This window comes from Apteryx mantelli, chromosome 1 (assembly GCF_036417845.1).
Source record: "Apteryx mantelli isolate bAptMan1 chromosome 1, bAptMan1.hap1, whole genome shotgun sequence".
In the NCBI taxonomy this organism is placed as follows: domain Eukaryota; kingdom Metazoa; phylum Chordata; class Aves; order Apterygiformes; family Apterygidae; genus Apteryx; species Apteryx mantelli.
In genome coordinates, this window is record NC_089978.1 from 165,717,835 (window position 1) to 165,737,759 (window position 19,925).

General features: G+C 39.6%; 1 protein-coding gene across 11 annotated transcripts in view; it reads left to right on the plus strand.

Moving 5' to 3' along the window:
• Window positions 1-1,290: 1,290 nt before the first annotated feature.
• Window positions 1,291-19,925, plus strand: part of TNRC6B (trinucleotide repeat containing adaptor 6B) — a 139,331-nt gene continuing 120,696 nt past the window's right edge. For 8 of the 11 annotated variants that reach the window (XM_067310180.1, XM_067310208.1, XM_067310259.1 and 5 more), the window contains exons 1-3: window positions 1,291-1,401; window positions 14,874-14,948; window positions 18,113-18,185. The gene's annotated coding sequence lies outside the window, so the exon portion shown is untranslated. The remainder of the gene's footprint in view (window positions 1,402-14,873; window positions 14,949-18,112; window positions 18,186-19,925) is intronic. The other 3 variants (XM_067310183.1, XM_067310217.1, XM_067310244.1) reach the window with 2 other exon arrangements.

Below are 19,925 nucleotides of genomic sequence, written 5' to 3' on the forward strand. Positions count from 1 at the left end.
AGACGGAGGCACCGAGGGGAAGGGGGAAAGACCGAGGTGCCGCCATGCCAACTCGTGACTGACCCCCCGCGCGCAGCCCTCCCCTCCCCCCGCCACGGGCGCTGCGAAGCCTCGCGGGCCCCGCGGCGCCCTGTCACGTGCGCCCCTGCCCGGGCCACGTGGGGCCGGACACGCAGCGCAGCCCCGACGACCGCCTTCCCCTCCCCGCCCCGCGCCTAAGGACGAGACTGACAATCGAATCAACCAATCAAAGGACGACGGCGATGGCAGCCGCTCTCCTCCCCCAGCCGCCCGCCGCTGCTGTTTCATCCGGCGGGTGACAACTGCGGGCCGTTGCCAGTTGGCTGCGAAGGTGCCTGCCTGCCGCCAATGGCCTCGCGAGCCCCACGACTGACGTCTTCCCTGCCCAATAGAGTTGGCCGTTTCCGGGAGGGCGTTGCCCTGAGGGGAGGGGCGGAGGCACAGAAGTCGTTGCGGACGGTGCGGCGTGTGGCGTTGCTACCGTTTCCCGGCGCGGGGGGGGGCCCTCGCGTCTCCGGGTGGCGATAGCAGGCGCTATATTCGTTAGCGTGTGCGCCCGCCATTCTGTCCCGCCCTTGAGGCTGGCAGATGAAATAGACAGACTTAAGGACAACTGACGTAGCCGCTCCTCCCGCCTCAGCGGAGGAGGGTCCGCGGACGGCGGCGAAAAGGCCGCCAAGCCCCGCAGCTCGGTGGGCGGGACTGCTCACGCGATGTGCTGTGACAGGCACATAAAGTCACCAATGGTGTGCGGGGGTACAACCTGCCACCCAATCCGCGCTGTGAGAAGGCGGAGCAAGTAGGGGCGGGCAAGTGGGTACCCCATTTAAGGGGCAAATCTTACAGCCAACGGGCAGGAAGGAAGAAGGGGTAGGAGCCAGTGATGCTTGCGAAGTAGGCAATGTCAGCATATGACAGTCAGCAAATGTAACCAATGAGTGTGGGGGCATTGACGAGGCAGCCCAATTAGAGGGGCTGAGAGGCGGGGTCCCTCCTGATAGACAAGGGCCGTGGCTAATGGGCGGAGAGATCCCAGGGGCTCTTCCCAATGGGCAGCGTGCAAGGGCGGAAAGGGGAGAGGAGGGAGAAGACGAGCAGGGGATGTGCCCAATCAGTGCGGGGGTCGGTGCGGCGCCGTCCAATAGGCGGCGCAAGGGGCGGCGCGGGGGAGTGTCTCGGTGTGTTTGGGTTCGTGCTCCTCGGGGGAGGGAGACGGCTGCGAGGAAAGTTTTTTTTTTTTTTTGAAGGGGGGGGGGGACAGTTATCGCATCTTGTTCGCGTTTGTTTTCTGCGTTCACGTTTCCCCGGCGGGCAGGCGGGCGGAGCCGCCCCCGGCACTGAGAAGAAGGGGGCTCAGCGCACCGCGGCGGCGCCTCAGCGGTGAGTGCGGGACAGGCCCCCCGGGTACCGGAGGGGCGGGCGGGCCGGCCGGCGGGCTCCGGGCCTCCCTCAGCGCTGCCTCAGGGCCCCTCCCGCCGCCTGAGAGGGGCCGTTGGCGCGGTCCGCGCGCCCCCTCCTCCCCCCCCCCGCCGAGCTGCGGTGCCGCCGGGGGGGCGGGGCAGGGCTGCCGGGAGGGGCCCGGCTCGGCGGCGGCTCAAGGGCGCTGCCCCAACGGCGTCGGGGCTGCTCCCCCGCCCCGGCGCGCCTGTCCCGGGGCAGAGCCGGGCTCGCGCCGCCCCCTCCCCGCCGCGACTGCGCGCCCCGCCGCCCCCTCCGGTTTCCCCGGCGGGACGCGCGGGCGGCCCCGAGGCCGCTGCCTCGCGCCGCGGCGCGCAGCGCTGCGCCCTCGGTGCCCCGGTGGCCTCCCGCTGCAGAGCCCGGCCTCCCTGCGGCCAAGAGCCGCCCGCCAGAGCGAGCAAAATGTAAAACGGCGGAAGGATCCCGAGGAGCCTTTCTGTGGTTGGCGAAAAAAGTGATTTTGTGTAGTGTGGGGACAGTCCTGAGGTTATGTCGATACCACTACAAACCACACTGAATGTGTTGAACATGATGCTAGTTAAAATGTGTGTATGTGGGTGGGAGGAGTGACCGTGCTTAGAGGTGTGTCCCAGGCGCGCGCAAAAAAAAAAAAAAAAAAAAAATTTCCCGAGCCGTTTGTAGAAAAATAAGCGAATGTTTGTTTCGAGCCGCTTCAGCAGCTTTGGATAACACTGGTTGTAGCATGGCATCTTGCACGCCCAAGTTTTCTTTATGATACTGCATGTAGCAGAATCTAAATAGGACTTTTTTTTTTTTTAATAAAACCAGGTTTCAACAAAGTGTTTTCCTACCTAAAATAGACGTGCTTAATAATGTACGTGCTACTTCATTCTTCCGAGTTTAACATTGAAGGTTTTTACTAAGGACATTCGTTTCTGTATCTCTGGATAGAGCTTGCCGTGTACTTTTGGAATTAACTAATTTATTTTTTAATATATCCATAATTATTATATGACATGACTTGTTAGGTTTCAGTGACTCAGTTTTTTATCCCCTACAAAAACTGTGAATCTTGATTTTACTGAAAAGTAGTAGGTAGAACTTTGTGGTTTGTATAGCTCCACATTTGAAAGACCTGGTTTACTTATTAGTTCCTAGCAATATTGCTGTTCAGGTAGATTGGATTTTAGGTTTTTGTATGTGTTGTACAGGAAACAGCTTTAATTCTCAGAATTGTTAAATAGGCATACAGATTCAACCAACTTTGCAGTTAGTATGTCTACAGTGCAATTGCTCCACAATTCTGTCATCTCTTACGATGGTGGCTGTGGTGAGACAGATTTCTTGGGGAGTGTGCTCGCTGTTGAGAAGCTGAGTAAACGCTCTGATCTGCTTCATTACCTGAGATCCTGAATTTAAAAAAAGAGGATCAAGTTTTTCTGCACGATCTGCAGTTAGTGTAGTGACTGCAATGTAGATTTACCGTGAAGAGTTGTTTGTAAGGGTGGCTTTTCACTTGTGTTTGGTAACTCAATTGCAGGTAAAACTAGTCAATCCTGCAGTAAAGAAGTAGCTCTGCAAAAGGTTGAGGTTGGGGAAAGAGGAGTGGAACCCCCTTGAAATAGCAAATATGTGTTGGCTTTCTTGTTGTAAAGTTCTGGGGGCAACAAGGTACAAGCAGATCTTATTTCATAGAAGCTAGGTGAGATTAGCATTATAATTCTTATTTTCACCTTGCCCAGATGTATTGTGCATAAAAGTTCTGTTTGTGAATATACAGTTTTATGTAAAACTATATAAACATATACAAAATTAGCTCACAGTTGTCTGTGATAATCAGTAAAATTCTGATGTGCATGCTTTTTTTGTTAACTCAGCCATGGTTTCTGTTTCTTCATAATGTTATTATTGAGATGCTTAGTAAAGAGAGTAACTTCAGTCCCATAAAGTGGAAAGACTGGAAACAACTGCAACATTAGTTATAATACAGTCTGTGTGTCCTGATTAAGCAGCCATGTGTATTGGTGCGTTACTGCAGTTTTTATATAGCTGTAAATTGGTCTAGAAATCTAAGCTTTCATTTATAAATGAGGTTTTGCTATCTCAAATATTTTGAAAAATAAGTCTTGAAGGTGTGAATCAAAAAAGTATTGTCTACCTGAGTTTTGTGTGATTGTGCATTCTCATGAAATCGTTGAGGTAGAACGTGTGTCACAGCTTTGCTTGGTGATGCGTATTTGATCATTAAAACTTGATATAGTATATAGCTCACTGGTGTTGGAGAATGACTTGAAGAGTAGAGAGCTTCAGGAGAGAATGATAAATGGTTCTGGGATATTATATTTTACCTTTGATTTGCTTCCTTTCATAGGAAGTAGAAAAGTGGAAATAGATTTGTTATGCGGAAGTAACGTATAGTATCATCATGTATCAGCATATCATCAATGTATAGTAACATCATGTATGGAGATAGTTGCATCCAAAATGATGGGATGAATTAGAGGACTGCCATACAATAAGTCATTTGAAAATATGTTTAAATGGTTTTTGTTATTTTGGGGGTTGATTCCCCCCCCCCCCCCCAGCAAAATTAGTGTTTCTGCTCATAGAAGAGTTTGGATTTACAATTAAGCTGTAATAACTGGAGATCATAAAATAAGCCTAAAATACAAGTCCTCTTCAAATTCTTAAAAAAAAAAAAAAAAAGCTTAGTTATTGACTTGAATGAATTTATTAATAGTTAGTGTGTGTAGTTGTTCAGTTACTTTATTCTGCATTTTCTGCAGAATGCAAAGGTTCTTGTCCTAGTCACTTATTGCTATTATCTTCCCCCCACACACACACAATGTCTTTTTATACATAGATACTGTCTGGTTTGTGCAATAATAGTAATAATGATTAAGACTCATACTCTGCCTTCTTTGCCATGACTTTCCTCAGTAATTGCTCTCTAGTGCTATTAGATTCACAAATTCTGCAGTACATCCACAATTCTGTATTATTTTATTTTCCTGCTTAACCTTTTTCTACAAGTAATTTCTGGATCAGTATATCTGTTATTGTGAAGAATTGGTGTTGTTTGTCTTCATAAGATAAGTTAACCATATTTAATGCATAGTTAAGGGATGGATCTGATATCACCAAATGTATATCAGTGGTTTTCTTTTAACATGAAAGTTTTCTATGCTCTCCTCAGTGCTTATAATGTGTGTGCCTGAATTATCTTTGGAATTGCTTGTAATAATTTTTGTTGTGCTTTCAGAAATAACACTTGTGAAGTGTTTTATTATCTTGGGGAAAAATAGCAAGATGTTGGTCTTAAGTTATAATAGAAGGACTTACCACGGATATGTGGAATTAACCACTAAGAACATACATTTCTAATGGTTTAACCAACAAAAAATGAGGTTACAATAGAATAAGACTTCCAGATTCTTGCAGATAGTCTTCCTTAATGTTTATTGTCTTTCTCTCTTTTCAGATAAAATACATATGCTAAGGTTGCTCTTTCAGCACATAGTATGTGGAATAGGGAATGAAGAATTGTTATTAATTTGTTCTGAATCCAAACTAACCTTTTTACTACCATCTGCTAATAGAAGTAGGGGCACTTTTGGTACTTGACCAGCTGTCACTGTCAGACAAGGAGTTGCCAGTTGGTATTTCAGCTTGCAAGTTGACTAGTGTAATAGTAATCAGGATATTCTGACTCCTGTTCCCTGTTGTTTTCAGCGGATAGAAAAGCTCTCTCTTATACTTCTTTACGTTTCTCCACTTTACTGTTCATCTCTCCTTTGCACCGCACAAAAACAATGAAAGCATTTTTTCTTATTTGTTCTTCAGGAAAGTAAATATGCTTTGCTGCAAACATCTTGTGTATTTTTTTTCCTGTGGAGCAGTAGGCAATGAGTATATTAAATAAATTTTCCCTTGCCTTTTTATAGCTGTAAGAAGGGAAGGGTGTTTTTGCACTTATTGTGGTTTGCATGTTGTAGGGGAATGTTCTGAGGTTTTTAAGTTTTCATCAGCGTAAGGGTTGTGGTTGGAGTTTGGATATGCTCTGTGTTTACCATGTAGTGAGCTATGGAGATGACCTTTTCCAGTTTTAGCTAGTCAGTACAGATTGCGTTTCTGGGCCTTGCCAGCTTTAGTAGTTCTGAAATCAGATATCTTGCATGTATTTCCCGATTTAATGTGTGTGGATTAGAGAAAACATAACGGTTCCTCCATGAAAAATGTGGAAAAAAAATTGGTGCTTCATCTGAAACTTTCAATGTTTTGATTTTTTTTTTTTTTTTTTTTTAAGTATCTATTTTAAAGGGTAGAATGAAAACTGAAAGTAGCTCTTTTAACCAGTTTAACTTTTGGGACTGTGGACAAATATACTGTTTGACAGGAGAAATGGGAGGTACCGTAAGACAGTATTCGTGCTGCATGGTATGGGAGACTGGTCAAAATGTAAAGTATAAATTGGTAATCGGTATATTTTGACTCTGTCAGGGAGAAGATTTGAGGCCAAAAATCTAATTAATGAATGAAAGGATAAGAAGTAAAGTTGTGAAACAAAAGGTTGATAATTTTTAGATAGCTTGACAGAGAATTAGGAAACAGGTGATTTAATAATATCATGGTGCTTGTTGGAGGGGAGCCCTGTAAATAATCCAGATGAGTAGCAATGTAAGTAATTCATTAATATTTTTATTTACATTTAACTTTTCTAATTTCATCTTAGCTCATGACAGTGCTATAAAAAGTACTACAGTGAAAAACAACCTGAAAAAGTTTTTAGAAGAAGTCTTAGAAGTCTTGAGAAATCTATTATTTTGTACTGTTTAATTTGGTAGTGGTCATAGCAGAACGTAAGTCTTACATATACTGATAACTTCCTTCTTTAAGTTTAGAGATTTTCAGATTCTAGCCTATGTTTTAATAGTTAAAAATGCTTTTTTTTCTGTTTCTCTGATCATCTTGTGTACTGGGGCTGGTGTTCCTCTTGAGGAAAAAAGTAAACTTTCTCACAAAGTTTCACAAGTTAAATTAAAAGTATGCTTTTAAATCAAGAAGCTAAATGTTCACAAAGCCTTATGCCAGCATTCTTGTTTTAAGACTGGTTTATTAAATCTGCACATTACCAGAATTGACAAACTTCTGGGTTGCTCTAAGGCAGTCCTTAACAACTTTCTTGATCCTGTGACCTCTACAAAAATCTCGTGGCTGTACCATGTGTGTTGCAGGAAATGCGTCCACCCCTAGGAGATAGGTGTAACTCTCCAGGGACTTGCCCGTCCACTGCGGATTAAGCATACTTTGGCCCTGGGGCGATTCACCAATGTTAATAGGAGTAGACCCTCCTGTCTTGCTTCTTCCTACAGCCAAGAGTATAAATTACCCAGCAACCCTGTGTCAGCACAGTCTAGTTATAAACTTGGTTGTCTGATGAACTGTGTGTGACTGAAGAGATGCAGGTTGTCCAACTCTTCTGTGTGTTGGAAAACCTCTTACTTCTCTGCTGGGAAGGTTTTTGGATCATTACAGATGTCTGATTGCTTTTTATGGAGATGATTGAAATGCTGTACAGCACATTTTATTTTCTCACTACGGCCCACTCTAGAATCTGCTCTTTTTTACATAGCATACTATAACTTTGTGATTAGATGTTTTTTCCAGAAGGCAGATTTTCTAGATTAAATAACCTATGCATTTACTAATACAATGAAACACTGTTTCAAATGTCCCAGTTTTCTGTTTACACACTATGACTTAAGATACCCTAAATTAATATTATAAGTGAAAGCACTAGCTTAAAAAGTGGTGCCTTTCATATGAACTTAGGATAAAGTAGATGCTGGGTTGTTTTTGTTTTTGTTTTTCTTAATCCCTTAGAGAAAGGGAATGCATTCCCTCGGCCCAACTTCTTACAGAAAGCAAAATGTACTTCGTTCCAAAATGAATCGTAATCCATCCTTGACCTGAAGCAGTTGAAAATCACTTTTAGTAAGAAGGCCATAATAGATGTTGCATGAAATACCTACTTTAGGATGTTGTCAGCTACTTCTGTGGTTTTTAATATCTTTCTTTGTTGACTCTCTCTAGGATTTTTCTGCATTGAAATTTTTCCCAGTTACGTTTCTATGATTATATCAATATTGTTACACTGCTATAAATCTATCAGTTTAATTCCGTAATGGGAAAGTATTTATTCTCAAGTTCATGTTTGGGTTTTAAGTTGAATTCAAACTGCTCCTAAGGGAGAAGCTGAAAGAACTTACTGTGGCACGAATGCTTGTCCACACAGGAAGTTTTACTGTTACAGACCTGGTGATTTAAATTCATATCCTTCCGTATGTAATCAAGTTCTCAGAAGGATTTTGTTTTCAGGCTGTTGACTTTCTAAGTTTCTACCTTAAGGGATTTGAATGGCATTGTACCAGCTGTGCATTCTTGCTATTAAAAATGTAGATGACTCCTTTTGGTGAGGAGAACAGGAATGAAAGAAAATCAAGCCAGTGTGCTTGTTTGGGAGCATTTATCAAGATGCAGACTACTTTTAACTGATGTGGCCAACAAACTTGAATATTTCGTATTTTTGAAATTTTTTATGAGTACTCCCCTACCCCTCATATGAAGTCTCTTTTTGTTGTGGTGGTTTTAAATGGTTGCTGTTATCTACAATAACAATACTGGATGTTATATGGCATGTATTTTCTAGGCCCTTCAGATCAAAGTAAAATGCTAAAGCTTAAGCTGAATTTTTTTCTGAAATTGCTGTGCCTTTCACTTGGATAAATGTTTGGGCACTTCAGACCCTGCTCATCCACTTTCCATGGCTGGCATGGTGGCCGAAAGAAGAATATGTGCAGGCTTTAGTTGGTTTTCAGAGTCTTTGCTATACTTAATAAAAAGTTGGGGAAATGTTACCTATGTTTTTGCTGACACTTACTTTGCTAAATGAGACTTGGGAAAAATACATATTTTTTTTTGCTGCATATCTAGGCTTTCTCATTTATACTTCAGAAAAGGAGATGTTTTATACAGTTTTCTATCAGGTAGTCAAAAATATTTTCTTGAAAGAAGTAATTGCTTTAGTAAGCTTTGTAAAACTTATAAGAAATGAAACTAAGTGAAAGAAAACTTCCTGGAGAAGAAAAAAAAATCAAAAATATCTCATTTATTGAAAAGTACATATTTTACTTGCTGGTATGTTAACTTCAGCCATTTGGAAAACATTGCAGTGCATCAGAGAAAATAGATTTCGCATAGGCATTGGAGCTTAGACAGGTGTTGTCAAAAAAAATTACTTGAAAATACTGAGTCTGCTTATTGCTTAAGCTCACATCCCCTCAAATAATGATATGCCTCAAGTCCGAAGAAGTGCTCAACATTACCTGCTTTTCTTCTTGCTCTTACCATGCACACACTGAATCCCTACATTTTTTTTTCAAACTTTTGTGTCTGACTTTGCCATTGAAAAAATTTTTTTTTTTTTTAGAAAGCTGAGGTTTTTACAATCAATTCCAGCACCTGAGATTATATGGAGAACAGCAAGAATCACAAAATTTACAGTAGAATAAGGAAAAGTGGCAATGTTGCTATCTTATATTTACATAGTGGCTTTTTACTCTACATATGATCCAATAAACTGACAGTCCATAACTTTTTTTGCTCAGCCTTTTAAAACTCTTGAGTACACAGAGAAGCAGCTGAAACTGGTCTATAATCTTCTCTTTTGTTGGTAGTTAACACCTCTGGCCCTTTCATATTTAAGGGGCCAGTTTTCTTTCTTTTCCCTATTCTTGGCAATTCAAGTATTGCAGAAAATGGATCGAAATTGAGAAAGACTTCCTGTTGATTAAACAGTACAGTAGGTTGTGGAGAAGTGTCTCAGAAAAAAGGTAGAAGTCTCATTGCATTGAACGCTTCTAACATTGGCTAATAAACAACGGAGAACACTCCTGCTCCTGACAATATAAAGTAGCGGTGGCCTCAGGGCAAGGAAACAATGACATAATTGGTCTGTTTTGTCACCAGCTCTAACTCTGTACTTATCCAAGGCTGGATAATGTTACTTTTACCAGTTTAGGTAACTGATGCATGGGTACTATATATCAGCTTAACTTTCTCCTGCTTAAACTGTGTGGAAGAAGACTGATTAGGTAAATGTACTAAATTAAAAGTAATTTTAGTTTTACAAAGCTTTAACTCAAAAAAATCAACTTTTTTTTTTTTTTTTAGTACTACAGTTTTGAATTGAATATATGATGATCAAGAGCAAAGATTTAAAAATGAGAAGCATTTGAAACTAGGAGCAAATTCAAAGGGTTGTGTTTTTAGGTACAGTAGGAGAGCCTGACTGAAAATCAATCATCATGTATTTCAAGTAGCCAAAAGATAGAGTTGCGTAATCTTGAGCTAAATAATAAGCACTGTTTGCCTATCTTTTAAATGCCACTTTTAGAGGGAATTAGTTGTGAATATTGAAGAATTACTTTGTGCTAACCCCAAAAGAGTGAAATTTGAGGCCCTGACCTTGCACATACTTGAGCAGGTCCAAAACTTTTCTCTTTAGTAGTTCCGCATTCAGTAGTTTTAATTGAGCATTTTTATCGGAGTTTGCAATGTTGAAGACCAAGATTGTATTGCTGATAATTTTTATAAGTAAATTCTTTTTTTAATTCAAAAACAAAATTTAAGTTAAGTGTATTGCCTTATTTCTTTAAAGAAGATTGGAATAATATTGTTAAATTGAGAGCAAATTCTTGAAAATGAGCTTCCTGTCCCTTTCTTAGGTGCATAAATACCTGAGGAGCACTGTTCATACAGATGTCAAGCTATAAATATTGATGAAGCCAAGCTTGGCAGCTGATTCTATTAAAAGTTGATGTTTGTTGCAATTATAGTCTGTATTTATTTGTTTAACAACTTACTATTTGTTTTTTCTTTCACAATAATATTATTAAGACCTTGGACGACTTTCTTTACATATATAATCATATTAGTAGGAAGCCAAATAAAAAGTCTTTGTGTAAAACAAAAAAGCCCAGTTGATAATGATTCAAAATGTGTTAAATCTGGAACATTCACTAAAAAAATTCAGGGTATAAAGTAACAAAGGGGGGGAGAAAAAAGCAAATCATTACTTAAGCTTCATTTCCCCCCACCCAGCCCTGTCCCTGGCACTGTCTCAACCCATCCTGGCTGTAGAGGTCTACCCAAAATTGTATTACAGGATGTAGTGTTTTCATGATCTAAAGCTTCTCTGTGTGTAACAGGGTATATTCAAACATGAGGAAGTGGTGTCATGATTCCTGTAGGAGTTAGCACCAGCATTGCCACATTGGCGTGAATTTCCTATCAATGCAGCTCTTATTGTGAAGATAACCCATAAATAATAGTTCAACAGGAGGGAACTTTGATACTCTTCTAATATAGGAAGAAAGTACAAACCAAAGAGTTTGAAAGGTGCAATATCTTTCAATCCTATGATGTGTTTGAATGGTTTTAGTAGTGTTCTTTATAAATAACTTCTGCAACTGCTGAAATTCCAATTTAAATGTCAGTGGATAGCCCTCCCCTCCCTTTTTTCTCTGCTCATGCCTGCTTACTACTTTATCAGTTTTAATTTTGTTACTGCTGTTTTTGATAAACACGCTGTTGCATAGGTCTTGAGGACTGTGACTTGTGGTTCAAAAGAAAACCTTCGATCCTTAATTGTCTTTCATGTTATAAGCATCTTGATGGGATGATTTTGTTGGGACGATCAGCAGTAAAGTAGTTATCTATAGCTTTCAGATTTAAAGTTGAGCTATTGAGAAGTAGACCTCCCTGTCATGAGGACTTTTTGCTTAAAATGACCGAAAATGTTTATTGTCTCTGGTCTAGTGTAACATCCCCCTCATCCTGCCACTCAAACTCAAGTCCTCTGTATTCTGAAGACTTTCTCTTACTATGTGAATGTCTTGAAATAAAGGCTTGCTAGTGTTGTACTGGTTTTGCTTCCATTGCATTGGGAATGCTAGTGTAAATGAATGGCTGGCACTTTGAGCCTGTTGACTGTACTTCCCCATGTTTGCCACCCAAAGCACCATTAAATTACATGGTGTTTGAAATACTCCTGGTAGAGGACTGCTTGCGTGCCATTAGGATTCCCAGCATTGCTACTGTTATCAAGCAGAAGCAGGTAATAGGAGCAGTGTAAAATAGTTCTTTTTTGTTCCTGAAAGCATTAGTTTGCAAGAGCCAAGAGAATAGAAGATGAGCAATTGAAAAGAATGAGTTGTATAATGATAGTTTGCTTTGAACTTTGCTAAAAACTTCTTTTCATTATAGTGTTAGCTGAGTAAAACCTTGATTTAGAGTGAGAAAGTGGCTAGTATCCGTGTTATGTTTTAGGCGCTAGATGCTGTAGTCATTACCAAAACTCTATTAGACTGCTGCTTCTTAAGAGCAGGGAGAGAGAATGGGTATTCTGTGCTTCAAAGAGCTTAGAGTAAAAGGTGAGAAATAAATGGACACAGGTATGTCTTCAGGAAGACAGTGATGATCAGTAAGGTAGAGTACTCTCAAAAGCCTCACTTGCAACAATTTTCCATAAACATTGTGGTAGAGTCTTGAGGGACTTGAAGAGACAAAGCAGAAATAGTTTTGAGGATGTTTTTATGCATACTTCAGCCAGACTGAAAGGACAGAGTGGGACAAAGCATGAAGGAGTTTGGAAAACAACCAGTGGGCAGTCTTGGGCTATTTATAGTCAGGACTTGACCTTGATGGCAACTGAGAAGTGATGTATAATGTAGGATAGGCTGCTGAGGCAGAGTAGAGACAAATACCTTTTAGGTTCACTGTGATGTTATGGATTCTTTAGCAAAAGCAGGGATCATTAGAGCCAAAATTCTTGATTCTGTAAGATAAAATATAAGGAAAAAGAACTTCCGCCCTTTAGGAATTAGAAAGTGGCAAAAAGGTGTAAGCAGAGTTTTTGAAAAAATAGTTTTTCAATTTATTTTTCTGTTATTGGAAGGAGGGGCATTTAGCACTCTAAACATTACTTATGTAAATGTTTCTGAAGACTGGGAAGACGGCAGCACAATATTCTATTGTCAGCTCGTATTTTAAGGCTATCTTCAGATCCCAAGAACTAGAAACAGGATTTTCTGAATAAGGGGAAGTCTGACTTAGCGTTTGTGTGCAGCCCAGGGCTGCTTTTCTCTTGAAGAGGATGGTCTAGTAGCCAGTTGATCAAGTTAAGAAAACTTCCATTTTTTTAAAGGTTATAAAGGCATGCATTAAGAAATATTACTAGTTGCTCAGAAATAGCCCTGTAAATGAAATTTGAAAAGAGAAGATTCCTTTTGCACTTTTTTTCTCATCTTCTCTTTAATGCTGAGTCAAAAAGGGAGATTTCTAATGAAAAAAAACCTAATAACTGTTTTACTGGGCAGCTCATGGTGTATAGTCATCCACTCATCAAAAAAAATATATTGATATCTTCAGCAGTGTTCTATTTTATGAAAGTGATTTTGCTAATTTATGTTTTGGCTGTTGATGTAAAAGGATTTAAGCGGTATGATCTGAGGCTAGTGTTTTGTACGTATGGGTTAATGACATTGCTTTTGTGTAGTCCTTTTGTTCTTATGTTCCATTAGAAGAGCAGTATGGACTGTATGCATGATATCTATTCCAAGTTACAGTTATTTATCTTGTTGAAAATAGCTGTGTCATATCTGCATTAACAGCTGAACCATTTTCCACATAGTACAGAAAGCATTAGTGCAAAGAAGTTAATATTGAACAAAGTATGAAGTTATGCAGCTGACACAGAGTTAAACATAATAGCTATTTTATCCCATGTCATGTTTTGCTGTAGAATGTCATGGTGATTTTGTGGTGTGCTCAGCTGACGTAGCCAAGTACCGTTCTCTGGATTTTCCATAGAAAGCAGAGTATTTCTGCCTTTCCATCTCTTTCTGGCTGCTTTGTTTAAAGAGTTTAGTTCTCTTTAGTTCTTTTCCCCTAGAAGTGCGTCTCCTGGATTTCCTTTCACCTAACTAATGAGAAGAGATGGTTCTAAATACTGCGGAAGAATGAAGTGGTTAATCTACTGGCAAGCAGCAATAGTATCTCTCCTCATCCTCCTCTATGTCTAGTTCATTAGAATCAAGACTTACCTCAGTCTTGAAAAGCGAAGTGCAGCAAAGTGGAGGAGGGCTACAACTGCCAGACCTGCATAGTTCTGCATGACTCTTGTAGTAAATTCTGACTGTTACAGTGACACTGTGCCATAGTTGAGAAAATATGAAATATATATATCATTTTGAAGTCATGCATGATTTTAAGCCAACTTCCTGATATCGTAATTGGGGAGGGGATTTTTTTTGTGTAGTTATGTCAGCAGTTGGCTTTTGTGGCATGTTTTTAGGCAGTCTGAGGACTTTTGAGCAAAGAGCATGCTCTTGGTTGCTTTGTTAGACTCATTCCAGTACATAAGTTTAAATCTCAGTCCTGACTTAAATGTTTGACAGCAACAAGTTTATCCCATTGCTAACCAGGTAGTTAAACTACAGTGATAACAAAGACCCTCATTTTTGTCTCTTGATGTATAGTTGGTAGTCAGATATTGAGTGAATGGAAATCACGCCCAGAAAGTTCTTAGTTAATGCCAGAAATTCAGAAAAAATATTTCAATTTATGGCAACAAGTCCAGTGACAGGAACAGTTTGTCACTACGTAATGCTGCACATTAAGCATGAGCAGTAGCCGACTAGGTGATGCAGCGAACTTAGAAACATGCCACTTCTTGGTTCTTACCTTCACAATAAACTTTTTTTATGATGCTTAAATAAGTGCAGCTGGAATACTGTAACTTTTACAGTGTTGTTAAGCTGGCTGTATAGTGACAAACCAACTGTTTTGGATCTTTTCTCATTCCTAGAAGTTGATTGTATTTTTGTAAAACCAAAATTGAAGTTCTTTCATCCTAGTTGTGGTTAAGACAGGACGGTAGATTCTGAATGATTTGAAATGCGCTTAAGTGTTAACCAGTTCAGTGATGATGTGAGAGTACTATTTTTCTTTCACGATATGATTGAATACCCAATGATCTGTAGGTATCGGGATTCGTTCTCATACATAATAATTAATATTTCAAAGTTCTTGTAGAATTACACAAGCACTTTCCTTGAGTACGCCTATGTTTATTATCTCAGTTCTTGTACAAGAAACCAGTTTCACCCGATTCTTTTTCCTAGCTGTGAATAGAAGTATGATTTTTAGAGCTTCCTACTGTTCTGTTCCCAAAACCTCGGTGATATTTCATTGTCAGTGGGAAATCCTGTCACACGTGCTACGTGTTTACTGTTTCTCCCGGTTTGGATGGGAGGTGGGGGGAGAGAATCCAAAGAGAATATATCTTTCTGATTGCAGTCTGTTCCTTTCAGTTCTGTGCACCTGCAATACTGTGGTGTTCCTACAGAGGCAGCTTATGTGAGGCCACCGGAAAGGAGGCGCTTGCTGTAAGTAATGAACTTCGAGTACAAATGTGGAAAAAAAATGCAACAATAACCAACACTTTGGGAAGAAGCTAGTTTAGGAGTCCTGACGCTGTATGGGGTATTCTGCTCCTTCATAGATTTTCTAACCCAGCCAAGTGAATCACTGCACTTGGCTATGTTAGAACTAGAACTACACACAGTGAGTGTTTTGGGGTTACACTATGCGTGCATACATTTCTAGTCTGTTGAGACAGGACTTCATTTATTTAAGCCAGGAGCATGCAAGTGTAATGAATTGTTTCTGTTATTGCAAGATGATACATCTTTGAGTCTGATCTTTCACTGTGCCTGGATATTGAATGAATAAGTAAGTGCTATAGTTAAGTGGGGTGGGGGAGAGTAGTTAGGAGCTGTCATAGTATTTAGGGGGGTTGGGGGGGTTGTTTTTTCCCCTCCTCTCCTTGTTCTGTTAGAGGAGTTGTTTCTTTTCTCCCCCCCGGCCTTTCTTGCTTCCACTGAGCATTTGATGGCTACCTAATCCAGCTGTGTCTGCTTTCATTGCTAAAATTCTTACTGTGCAGTCCAGGCAAGTAGGTTGATATATCCTAAAGCTGGCAGAAGTGGATACTTATTATGAGGGTTTGAATTAGGAGATGTATGCATGGTATTTAAATTTTGTTCTGGCCACAGTAGACACTAAGATTCTGCTTGTCTTAATATCTTTGCAGTCCTGCTCAGCTGCATATAGTATTCTGTCTTCACCCCAGACTACTTCCACTAGATTCTGGTCTTTTGAACTGCTTTAACTTTGTTAATTAACATTTATTATTGCTCCAGAAACACAGGCCTAAATTTATCAGAATAACAGGAGGAAAATGAATGGTCTTTTCCTGGCTTATAGCTATCAGAAGATAAATAGATACTTATTAGAAGCTTTTTTTTGATTAGGAAGAGGAATCCACACCCCTTTTCATGAATAAAGTCCTGTGATGAGATAGGACAGGTTATTGGCTTAAATTAGTAGCAGTTCTCTCTATTCCCATGGAGACATTAGTGGTCCAAAAGCATGCAATGGTTTGGCTGGAACGCTAAATGCTTTTGCTAGATACTAATGATATGGTATCCAGCTTGTAACAATCCATTTCTGGGAAAAGTTGTATTTTGGCCAGCCTCTGTAGTATTTCATATCCTCTAGCTTCAGATCCTATGCTGTCAGAAATGGCACAGACAGTTCATTAGCCTTGCTTTTTGGCTGATGCTGTTGCTGGATAGGAGATGGGTGTCAAATACGCACGCTGATACTGCTAAGTCCACAGCAGCTTTTGGCTCTACCTATCATTAGACATTGTGAACTAGACTGCATGGATTAATAATGATGTTTTAAAGTGGCATTATTGGATATTTCTGAGATGTTTCAGGGAGATGGATGATAGTTTACTTTCTGAGAACGTTACAGTTGAGGAATTCAGTTTTCACTCTTTTTAACCTGAAGTGTTTGGAAATCTATAGAGAAAATTGAAAACTTAAAGACCACAAAGTGGATGACTATCACATATGCATATATGCATATTATTTGCAGTAGATTTCAGTAGTGGAAGCATTTCCTTATCTCCTACCACTTACTGAAACTAGGTAGATGTAACTTTCTTTACTTAGTTTGGCTAAGATGAAAGCAGCGTTTGCTCATAAGAGGAAATGTTAGGTAGTAAGTGACTTCTTACTCGTTTCAGGGTATGTATTCACCTATTGCAAAAGTAATCAAGAATTTGAAGTTTATTGGATTTCTGTCTCCAAAGCCTCAGTTTGTAACAATGATATAAAATGCCTTGCCTGGTGAAAGCACAGTCATTCTAGGCATGGACTTTGAGGCTGCTAATACCTTTGAGACATCATAATAATAAGGTGATAATGTACTTAATACAGATTTGCCTTGGAATGCTACTTCAAAGTGGCTGAGTAGACTATTGTGAGTATGCTGTGCCTGTGCTTTGATAGTGCCTTGACTGGAAGTTCGTTTCTGGATGGAAAACTCAGTTTTGTACCTCTAAATAATAAATAAAACACTTCAAACTATTAAATAAACAAACACTTCAAAACTATTAATAGCTATTAAAAAAACTATAAAACTATTAATAAACACTAAATAAACACTTCAAAACTATTGTGAAAATGATATGATGATTAATAAGAAAACTATAAATTGCTGTAAAAAAATCTTATTTTCAGTAGCTGGAAAATTATAATGCCTAGCTTAAATGGCGCCATTCATTTTAGGAGGTTTTTCCATTCTACTTGTTGTGGTATGTGTGCCCTGTGATGAAATGTTAGCCTTTTTTTTCCAAGTGGTTTGAATGGCAATAGTTTGTAGAAACTTTGATAATCATGGTGAATCGATGGAAGGGGAATTTCCAGTTCAATATCAGTCTGAGGTTTTTGTCTTGCAGTACTATGCAAGACAGGTTGTTAGTCTGACTTCCTTTAATGTCAGGCCTGTATCTAGCATTTAGTGTGCTGACTGGTTAGCTTGATCTCATTCTTCATTAAATAGTCTGTCTTCTCAAATGCTTTAGTGGGTCATAGAATAAGGTTTCTTAGTATTTTTCCCAAACTGACTGTTGGTATAAATTGTGTGGTGATGGGTGAGTATTAAGTATATGAAACAATAAACAAAATTACAGTTTAATCTTTTTCTCAGAGGTAGTTATTTTTAAAATGCATCTCCAGCAGTGATGCTACTTTATTCTGTAAACATTTAAAAATCCAGGTTCAGCAAATGCATGCTTTTTTGCAGTATGTAAAATTCTTGCCCACAAAGAATAATTTCCTAGACTAGGGTGGTATTTGAGGTAGAAGAACAGTGAGGAAAAAGGTACTTCTCCCCCTAACTCTAGCCCAAAGCTTAGCCGCTTCTCCCCACCACCCTGCATAATACCACATAAATTGCTTTTCGGGGGGGGGGGGGGGAGAGGCAGACCTTTACTTCTTTTGCAGTTACAATTTTTTGTTTCCCCTGCATGATCTTAATAAGATGAATATGGCTTTTTCTAAATGCTTTGGGAATAGGGAATAAGGAAGAGCCGAGCTTCAGAGAGAATTGCCTTTCATTTTACGTGTTTTTTTTTTAACCTAGTGATAAACACAGTTGGCTGATGGTGGGAGTTTGTTTGTTTGTTTGTTTGTTTTAGGGTTGCGTTTTTGCACTGAATGTAGCCAGGACGGATCCTTGTGGGCTTTGGCAGCCCTTGGAAACTGTCAAAGGTAAAAAAAATTGAAAAAAATTCAATATTATATTCTTGAGAAAGTTGGAGGTGAGAAAAACATATTAACCTATATTAATTTTTAACCAATTACTAGAATATATTGCTGTCGTCTTATGTTTTCTACTGTATTATTTCTGGAAGGTTTGGATGTGAAGTTTTTTCTGTAATTGCTTAATGGGATTTATGTTTGTCAGCTAAAGTTGATGCATAGTGTGGTTTTCTTTGAAAATTAATTAATTTATGATGACATTTTGCAGTCATTGGAATCAGTGAGTGATTAATTCCTACAAGCGATGAAGTTGCATTCAAACTTGGTTTTTCTTCTGGATGCTCTTGCTTTCATCTCAGTACCTCTCAACATTTATTTTAAATGACAAAAACTATTCTGTTCTTTTTCCATATGTTAAAATTTGTGTTGCTTTTGTACATTCATAACAAACTCCATGTAACATAAAACTGTAGTGATTCAATATAATATGGGTAGACCATCTGTTTAAAAGTTAGCACTTTTTGTCTACATATCTAGGTAAAGACTTATGATTACAATGATGCATCAGCGCGATTGTGTTAATTAAATAAGCAGTCTCATTTAAAATATAGTTCAGTACAATATTGCCTTCTGTTCAAACTGCTTTTTCAAGTATGCAATGTATAGAAGATCGTCATCTTTGGATGAGCACTTGTGTGCCTGTTTTGCTTTGTGCTCTTGTGAGAGAGTTTGAGACTTGCCTACAGTTTTTGCTTACCATCTGTAATGGTGACAGTTTACACAGCCTTGTTGCCCTTCAAGGGTTTGCCTGTGGGCCATATCTAATTTAGACATTAGAATTCATAGGAACCACAATTGGTTTCACATTAACAAGTGCTTCTTTTGCTGCTGCTCTCTTCAGAGGCTTAAAACCATTCTTTCCTTTATATCAAATGGAGAACAGCATTTTCTTCCTTAGTCTATATTTGGTTGCTGCTGACAGTCTGGAAAAAATAATGTAGCAGTATGAAAGACATGCATAGTAAGGTAAGAGCCTGGTACCAATTGCTGCCTATTTGATAGCCAGCAAATTTCAAGACACTTGGATTACAACACTCTCTTGCTAATGAGAACCTTATGTTTCTACCTGAGGGAAAATCAGGCCTGAAGTACTTTGTTCACTGGTATTACTTTTCAAGGGTTTGTAAGCACATCTGAGCTTGGCTTGAGTTTTACTCTGTGCCATAATTCACGAGGATCTCTTTGTGTCTGAATGACAGGTACCAAAAAGTCCTTTGGCAAACATGGTGCCCTAGAATGCAGCACTGAAAAGGTAGTATCCCTAAGGTGCTTTAATGAATAAAAAGGCTGCAAGTCACATCATAAGTAATTTTGGCTGGTATGTGCAAGAACTGTAAGAGAATTATTATATTTTGTCCTTTCCAAGAGTAACCTTGTTCAGAGATGCCTGAGGGGCAGACCTGAAAATCTAAGTGGACTGTCTATAAACTTATATAATTTGATCCCCAGGGGACCTGGCACATCACATAAGTGTACTGGAATTTGGAGGCTGTTGGGCTCATTTACTTGGCCTTTCTGCTGTCTTACAGGACTCCCTAGTACAAATTTTAATGATTTGTCAATTCTCTGTGTACAACATAAACTAGCCTATGTCTGATCTGTAGTCCTCTACTCAGAAGCTAGTGAGCTTAAGAGGCAGTGTTGACAACATGGAATAATGATGTTGATTCTTCATATCCTGGCAGTAAG